The following is a 9949-nucleotide window of genomic DNA, read 5'->3' as shown; positions in this document are numbered from 1 at the left end:
TGCCTGGGATTATATATGGTATAAAAACACTGAAATTGTGAATTGTTGCCTAACAATTGGAAGTTTGCTTAAATAAAAACCGATACGTAAATATTAAACCATATTCGATGGGAAAGGTTACACAGCAGTACATTTGATTAGTTCATACCATTTCTTTGTGGGCTGCTTCATATTTGTCCATGGCACATTTGCTGTTAAAGTAACACCTTGTACTTAGTTTTTTTTTTTCTTTTTTTGTATTCATGCTAAACATGTGCCCATTCCAAGACTCTGAGAATATTAGCATAATCAAATACAGTTAAGAAAGTTTCACTCTACAGAGACATAATGTCAGAAGTAAGATCCCTAAAACTTTTGGGCACATTCCAAATTCATGAAATCACCAAGGCATCAGTGTGACTTACATAATTAAACTAACTAAATTACAACATCTAAGTTGTAATATATTCATTTTATGCAAATGCATCAGTAAAGAGCAAAATGCTGCAGTACTGGAAAATCATGTTTTTCTTGAAAAACAAGGATGACTCATTAGGCATGCATCCCACAAGGTCTGTTTTGTATTCAGAGAGCCAAAAATTATAGATCACATCTCATTTCTGAAAAATTTATTTTATTAGAAACACTGGTTCTGGATGACTGACTCTCGAAAGCCAAGATAATCAATCAGAAAATGATGACATCTTTTGGTTAAGGTTAATTGTACTCTCAATTGCCTTTAAAAGATCGTGATTTTATGGTAATGAGAGGGAGCTAATGTTCAAAAATTCAGATCACTTACAGTGAAGTTTTTAACAAGAAGTATGATGCCAGTAAAGAATAAGATGTTCTTTTAAATTAAATAATTTTTATGCATCATATTTTGTTTCCTTAAACACATAGTATGTTTGATTGGGAAGTAGAACACAACCTTTAAAATCTCAAAATTCTTAATTAAAATTTTTTTGACAATTTCAAGTCATGTAATTGTTTAAGAATATCCAAAGTGACTTACTGCACATGGAAATTTTACAGAATTTTTTGAGGTGTATAAGCATGCTTTTGACCTGTGAAGATGTTCCCCCTCCCTTAATTATCCAAACACATGTCAGTGCTTTGCTATTCTCAACTCTTTACTGGTTTATTTTTCTTTAAATGCACATGCCCAAGGATCTCACAATCTTCCTTAATTTCAGGAACCATCTGGACATATATTTCTTGTTTATGCTAGTATCAGAATCAAAAACTTACTGTGAGCAAGATAGATCAAAATATGAAAGATAGGAGTCCTAGCTCTAGAGAGTATTTGTTCTGCAGGGTCTTCTTAGGGCATGGTATGAAGGAGTTGTATTGAATGAATGTAATGTCTCGGAAGTTAGATGTGTAGAAGTCAAAGTAGGTAACTGTCACAGAAAAGGTTACAAGTAGGGTGGTTGCAGAAGGCTGGATCTACTTATGTGCACTGGCAATCAGGTCCAGATTCTGGTCCTCATTTAGCAAATGTACACTAAGTAGCCTGAAACCTATTGAATTCTTTTCATATGTCTTATCCCTGGGTAACTACTATGTATTCAATTATTTGTTATGTTGGTTACCCAAAATGTCCTACCCAGCCTAAATCTCCTCTCTGCTCCAGACTAGTGTGTGCAACTCTTTACCTGACCTCTGCTCTTGGATATCTTACACACTTACCAAATCACCCCAGTGCACTCTTGACTTCTTCCCATTCTACTCTCCCCAACTTATATTTACATCTTCATACTAGCACCACAATACATCTTCCCATCTCTGTATTCTCAATAGTTTCTCAACTCTGAGATTCATGCTGAATTCCTTACTCTCTTTTGATGCATACATGCAGGCATTCAATATATTCTGCAAAGTTGATGGTTAAAATACATCTTGAAAATGCCTTCTTTCCATCACTGTTGCCTTCTTCTTGGCCCTGAGAATATGGGGAGGGAAATCTGTGAGGGTGAACACCCAGGCAAGTCACTGTAGATCCAATCTCTCTTCCACAATTCTTCTATAATCTTCTTGGCCTTTAGCAATTTCCTAATAAGTGGGTACTTTCAATTTCTAATTTAATTAATTTATTATTTTCTGAAAACTTCACATTTGATTATTCTCCCTGTTTTAAAAAGAACATTCTTTCAAATGTTCTTCAGGTCCAGTAATTGTGGACTTACATTTTTTTCTTCTACTTGGAAAATGAGGCATAAAATACAGTCTCTTCCCTCAACACTTTCTCTTTCCTCTCCCCTGCCTACTTCCTCTGTCCTTCTCTCTGAGTCCTCTCCAGCTCTCTCTGCTCCCATGGTTTGCAAACGTTAACATTTGGTGTCAGGACTTGTGTGCGTACAATCTTCCTCACTAGGCCAATAGCCTGCACATTTCCCTCAGTCTGGATACATATTAAAGATTTTCCTCTCACTTTAAATACATCAGCATCCCTTTCTAAACCTTTTAATTTTATTGATTGTATGTTTAAAAATTGCTGTTGAGACTTACTCCTCTCCAGTCCTGCGACTCCTCCTTTTCCCTTCTCCCAGCAGGCAATGTAGTGAGCCTTCAGCATCAGCCTGAGAAGTGACTGTGAAGAGAAGCAGATGGCATTGGTAATCTTACCTCTGGTTGCCAATGTCAGATATTTTCTGTGGTTAAATACCCTGGTGGGAACAAGTCCGTTCTAGAACTTTCAAGTCCGAGATTCCAGTCACTGACAAACCCAAGGGCACTTTTTAGACCAAAGGGTCATGAGATGTTTTCTAGAATGTGAGTAATGATTTGGAAATCCATTAAACAGCCAAATCAATCTTGATTTCTTAAGTGATCCAGATGTAAGATGGCGTAATATTTGTGTAGCCGAAGTCAGATCTTATAATCTCAGGTATGTAAGAAATTCCACATTATTTATTTAAAAAGTATAGTTCTAAGTTGCCATCCAACTATAGGGGAAAACCAAGTTCAGTCACTTCATCTGTATCTTCTTATATTGTTCCAGTGTTTCAGTGTTTTAGCAGGAGCCACGCCACTGTTTAGACCTCCTCTGTCATTGCTCCTCCTGGGACCTGCAGACCTCAGTCCACTTCTCAAACTGAAGACTCTCAGCTTTGCTGCACCATGTGGCCTCTCAAGGCTGTGCTTCCTCTGGCCTTTACCTCCAGGGCACCCACCTGGCCTACTCTCTTCAATGGCCCCCAAATGCTGTATGTTCAAATGACAAGCCAAGTCATGGTTGCCTTCTTCTGAGCCAAGTTCCATAAAGTAAGAATGATAGTCTTCCTCTGTCTTGAGTAAGTGGTGGGGGAGGAACCCAAAGTGACAATGATAAATGCCTTATCGCATTAGTCTTGGTAAATCTAGACTAGATCTAGCCCTTGGGAATATAACTGGCCCACTCTTGAAATTGTAGTGTGATAGCTTTTGCTTTGACATTCATCCATGTATTCTTTCAGAAAATGTTTGTCAAGTCCTACTACATGTTAGGAAAAGTCTGTGTACTTGAGACCTACAATATATCAGAAGATGTTTCCAGCAGGAGAAGAGACAATAAATAGCATGTTGTGGTATGATAAAGTGTGCTCAATCCTATGGGAAAAAGAAAGAGCAGAGCAGGGTGGGGAGGATGGGGTGGCAGGGCTCCTTTTCACTATTTAAAGCTTTGTTTCTACTTCATCTCCTACGTTTGAAATAACTTCTCTCTCTCCTTCACCAGACTAACCCCAGGGAAGCCAGAGCGTTGTTTGGTCCCTCAAAAGCCTTCTGAGGATAATTTGGGACCTGTATGAAAGGATGGAGCCTTTATGGAATTAAAAATTGATACATTAAAGGGGAACTGAGATGAATTGTTTCCTAGGATAGTTACAAGAAAGAAAAATTAAAGTAGAAACCCAGGGAGCGAAAGAGGGACCCTACAAGGAAGACAGTAATTGTTACTGTTTTTTTTAATCTATATGTATTGAAGTATAGATATACATATAGATAAATGACCAGTAATAATTATATAGTGTATATAAAATTAGGAGCTAAGGATTCCTAATTTAAAAGCAGAAGTTGTGTTTTCCATGTGTTGAATTTACTCTTTTCTTTCCAATTGTTCTTTATTAGAATTTTAGCAAAGATTTTTCTCTAGATACTGTAGATTCTAGGTGACTTTTCCTGCAATGATATCTGCAGAAAATGAGAAAATAAGGATAGTAATATTTGGAGAATGACAAAGAGACTAATGTTCTTTTAGTGTGGTTAAATGACCAAAATAATCTTTGGAGAGACAGAAAGCCAGATTCTGACAAAGTGGCCAAATTAAGGACACTCTGTGGGCTGGAGAACTAATCACAGTAGCCAGGGCAAATTCAATGTTCAAATAGTTGGGAGGGTTGGGTCACATAGTGGGAGTCCAGCTCCTTCCATTAATGATCCTTAGGACAGCATGTAATATCTGATACAAGTCCACATCAAGCAAGTGGAAATCAAGTCCAGGACCACCTTCTTCTTAGCATATAAAGCGTGAATTAAGAATCTATTTTCAGAATAAGTAAAAATTTTCATTAACTCTCATTTAAATGCCGTGTGTCTTTAACACTTCCCTCATGTGATGACATATATGTAAGCCTCATTTTATCTTTCTTATTTCTCTAATGACATGTTTCTCAAAGTGTGTCTTCTGTTTATTCTATCTCCCTTACACTGTTGCCTTTGTAGGGCAGAATTATTAAGATATGGACGTCTTTCTACCAATTTATTTTGTGTGTTCATGGACCATGTAAGATAGTGTAATGCTAGTTATTGCAATAATTAAACCCTAAACCAGCATTTTAATGTGATAAAAGATTATTTTTCACAGTCTTAATAATTCTACGTGGATGTTCCCAGTGAGCAGAAAGTTTCTCTGTGTAGTAATTCAGTGATCCAGGTTGTGTTCTTCTTGTGGCTTTAACATCCCTGGGGGCCTCTAGGTCAAAGAGAAACAGATGGTGGAGAGTTTTAATTTTTAAACACAAGGATGGAAGTGACAAGCACTATCTGCTTCATCCACTGGGAAGAAGTAATCACGTGGTTCTTGGATATAGGAAGACTCCGAGAAATGTAGTTCCTTGGTGAGTCAGTAGCTCATGGTGCTGAATCTTCTATATGGAAGGAGAGTATAAAATGTTGTTAGGCGCCAGTCCTCTGTGCCACACTGACCAATAGTGCAATAGAGAGACCCACATCCCTATTTCAACATAACTTCTATGTGTTAATTTATACATAGTAAGCTTCTTTTATTTAATGTCAACAATTCATTTTATTACAAGTGTTCTAATAACTTTATATTATGTCTTATTTCTCTCTCATCAAATTTCTTCTTAGGACTGATAAATACTTTGCTTTCACACACATATTCCCTTATAAAGGCATGGAAAGGAACAGTAAGCAGATTGGTTAGTTCTGCATTGGCAGAGATAGAGATAAAGTACTCAGTGTTAATGAATAATGTATTGGGTCCATGAGACCCATTTTAGCTCACTTCCTCTGGGTAAAATAGGCCAAAAAAGTGGGTAAGACAATACACTTCTGGATATTCTTTTCCCCAAGAATATCCTTGTCATGTTCGGGTTGCCAACCAGTTATGTGAGCATTTCCCCTAAGAATGTGAATCTGTGCCCATGAGAATATAAAGTCTTTCTGTGGCCTACCAGAAAGTTATTGCATTATGTAAAGTATTACAGGTTCATTTTGATGAAATGTATATTGTCATCGACTTGTTTTTGTAAGTGATGTTTTTATTAGATCAAAACCACATGATCATTTTAGTATAAAATGTAAGAGAAATTATAAAATGACATTTATGGTGTCATTATTTTTCAGAAGTTATGTAGACATAAGGGAAATCCCACAAATAACCATTTCATATTTTTATCTGGTCTCAGACTTCTCACATTATCTTGTTGAGAGAAAAAAGGGAATAATTGAGAGCCTTTTTTCCCAGTCTTAGATATAAGAACAAGATTGCCTCATCTTTCTCCCTTTAAATATCATTAGTACAACAGGATATTCATATATCAATGTGTTCTTGCAAAGTTGCTAGTAATTTGCTAAATTCCTAAAGTATTTTTTTACCCAATTTTTGGATGCATAGATATTATCAAATCATCTTAGAAGCTTCAAACTTTAATGTAAAAAGTAAGCATTTAGTATCGTCTGTCAAAAAGAAAAAAAAATAGACACAATCTCATGTTACATTGTTATTCATCAAGAGATTTCAATATCCTGAAAAACACTATGTTCTAGTTCCAGAGCATATGAAGACATATGACATTTGAAGTTAAGATTATCTTCCTAATGGTAGTGTAAATTTCTCTGAATTGAATCATAGGGGATCATGGAGTATTCCACTGTTTGTGAACTGGTCAACTAGTCCTGGATGGTAAACAAATAGACACGTGTGCTCTGAGCATTTGCTTCTTTGTTTTCTGATATTAGCACTTAAAGGGATTGTGTTTATATCTTCTCCTTTGCTAGTACAGTGAGTTTTATGAGCTTGGATCTAGTGGGGTGGCTACTGTCAGGGGAACAGTTCAGCTGTGTAAAATTACATAAAATAAAACCTGTTTTGGCAATAGCAAGGAATGCAATTGCTCAACAGTAAGCTTGCCTAAGCCTGAACAGACGGAAGAAAAGTAGAGCAGACTGCTCCACAGATGATGACAGGCAACAGTCAGACCCAAAGATGGGTGGCTTGATCCAAGGAGAATTAAAGACGCCATTTGCATCTGATGTTGGAACAATTAAGCCATGCTTGCAGTCAGTGTGTGTCATTGGAAGCTGCTTTAAATAATGTGATGCAACACAGATAGTTTATGTATTTGCAAAGCCAGATGGGATAAGGCATAAGAATTTTAGAGGGAAAAAAACTGGCAAGAAACACTTTTATAGATGTCACTTTACACTAATGCATTATAGAGAAGTGAGCTAATGGGCTGAGGAAAGATAGAATTATCATGAATATTAAACAGAAATCTCAGATTTCCTCAGGACTTTAAAGTTTACGTGAATTTCATTTCCTACATGTACACTTATATAAAGCAGAACACACTCTCAATCCCTACTATCCCGTGCTTAATGAAAAAGCCAATGTTTGTGTGCATGTGTGTGCATGTGTGCATGTGTGTGCGTGTGTGTGAGAAAGCAGAGGGAGACTGTCTCTTTCTATCTCTAGATGCAGATGTAAATATACACCGGAAATGAAATTCTTGCATCATTCTTGATATTTTACTTAAGTATCTTGAATTAACAGACTTATAAATAATTTCTCAGAGTTACAAGTTCACTTTTAAATAAACATCTTACTTTGAAAGAATTGGAGCTTTCGAGAAGAGTTACAAAGACAGCACACATGTTTCTGCGTACCCTTCACCTAGCTTCCTCTAATGTTATCTTCCTACATAACCTTGATACACTTACCGACATTAAGGAATTAACACTGATACAACACTATTCACCCAACAACAGCCTTTGTTACCATTCTTAATCTTTTGCTGATGTTCTTTTCCTGGATGTCCAGGCTACTGCATTGCATTCAGTCCTCTTGTCTCTGTAGTCCCTTCAGATCTGCGGCCGTTTTGTGCTCTTTCCTTGTCTTTCATGACCTTGATATTTTGAAGAATACTGTTCAATATTAAGTAGAATGTCCCCATTTGTTTTTTCCTTATATTTTCTCACCAATGGACTAAAAATTGGGGCAGAATACCACGCAGGTGACATGCCTTCCTCCTCCCATCATCTCGGGGCTAGACGCTATCAGATGCCACGTTTGCCAAGTTTCTCCCATAAACTTGCTGTTGCTTATCTTTTAAAAAAGATCTGCATATCTTTTTCTAGGAATAACATATAGGAGAAATAATGAACTACCTTAAAGTGTTAAGCTACATTAGGTAAATAGAAAAAAATGAATTTTAATTGCATTGGCAAAAGTGCAGAATGTGGAGAAAATAATTCTTTGCCTCCTGAACATACAAACGATAGAATATACAGAAAATCCCTAGATTAGCATTTTTAAAATGTTACATGGAAATCTTCTGACAGATTATCATTGCCCATGTATATATAGCAATACTAAGAAACAAAAACTGAGTCCTTTGTCTATTACTATTATTTCCCACCCAGGTTCTTTTTGTCCACTGCATGAGAAAAACCAATACACAGAGACAGCAGAATCTCACTAGAGAAAGAATCTATTAGTCATTAGGCAAGTTCTTCAAAGTATAATGTTGGTGCTTTGGTGGGGATTGCATAAAATCTGTAGACTGCTTTGGGTAGTATGGAAATTTTAACAAAGTTGATTCTTCCCAGTCATGATCACGGTATATTCTTCCATTAGTTAATGTCTTCTGCTATTTATTTTCTCAGGGTTTCATAGTTGTCTCTGTCCACACCCTTCACATACCCTGTTAGGTATATTCCCAGGTATTTCATTTTCTTTTAAGCTACTGTCTTTTATTTGGTTCTCAGTTTGACTGTTATTGGTATATTTGAATACTTTTGACTTATGGACATGGATTTATATCCTGAGATTTTACTGTATTTCTTGATCACTTCCAGGAGCCCTGTGGTTGAGTCTCTGGGTTTTTTTAAGTATAAAATCATATTGTTAGGGCCAAAATTATTACCACTGTGAGTCCAGTCTCACACATGGAAGAAGCAAGAAGTTTATTCTTATCAAGCATATGCCTGGGTCACTCCCAAGAGAAAAACAAAACAGTGGGGAGTGGCCCCTAAACAAAGGCCAGGGAAACTTTTATACACTTTCTCGCAAGGTACTATGGATTGCAATAAAATGCTGAAGAAGATAGCTGAAGAAGCAGCTAGTGTCTGGTCACTCATTGGTCACTAGGGAGGTCTTGGGGTTTCTATAGGCTAACTACCTTTCCGTGGTTAGAGTCTTAGCTGGAATGATAGTGTGTGAACTTTTGATTGGTTGCTGCCACCTGGACTGTAGCTACATACCTGATTCAGTTTATAACCTTGGAGCTTCCTGCAGCTCTTGCCACCTCCCCCCTCTCCTCCGTGTCCTCCTTCTTCCCCAGCTCTCTTATCTTTTTTTATTTTAGCCACTACCACTACTATTTAAAGGCACAGCAAAGAAAATAGGTTCATAGCTGCTCCCTCTCAATATCATCCACAAAGAGTGAGAGTTTGACCGCCTCTTTTCCCATTTGAATACTCTGAATAGCCAATGTAATTAAAAAAAAAAAAATCCAGAGTCATCACATTACCAGAATTCAGGTTAAACTACAAACATACAATGATCAAACAGCATGGTACTGGCACAAAAATAGAGATACAGATTTTAGATCTATAAAATAGAATAGAGAACCTAGAGATGAATTCAGCCTTGTATCATCATTTGATTTTCGCTAAACCAAACAAAAGCATGCACTGGGGAAAATAATCCCTATTTAATAAATGGTGCTGGGAGAACTGGTTAGCCACATGAAGAAGACTGAATTGGACACGCACCTACATTGCCACAAAAATTCACTCTCATAGGATGAAAGATATAAATTTAAGACATGAAACAATAAAAATTGTAGAAGAAAATGTGGGAAAATCTCATGAGGCTATCGGCCTGGAAAAGATTTTATGAAGACTCCCTTGACAATTACAGCAACACCAAAACAATAAATGGAACATGATCAAGCTAAAAAGCTTCTGCACAACTAAGGGTACAACAACTAAAACAAATAGACAAACTTCAGAATAGTAGAAGATATTGGTAGGGTGTGAATCTGACAAAAGATTGATAACTGGAATCTATGGAGAATTCAAACTAATCAATTATAAAAGAGCAAAAAATACCATTTATAAGTGGGCAAGATATTTGAACAGAAACTTCTCCGTAGAAGACAGATCAATGGCCAGGAAACACACGATAAAGGTGCTCATTGTCAGAGAAATGCAAATCAAAACCACTCTGAGATATTACCTA

Source organism: Otolemur garnettii, unplaced genomic scaffold (assembly GCF_000181295.1).
Source record: "Otolemur garnettii isolate 467f Iridium unplaced genomic scaffold, OtoGar3 scaffold00037, whole genome shotgun sequence".
Lineage (NCBI taxonomy): Eukaryota > Metazoa > Chordata > Mammalia > Primates > Galagidae > Otolemur > Otolemur garnettii.
Note: the sequence above shows the minus strand (reverse complement) of the source record.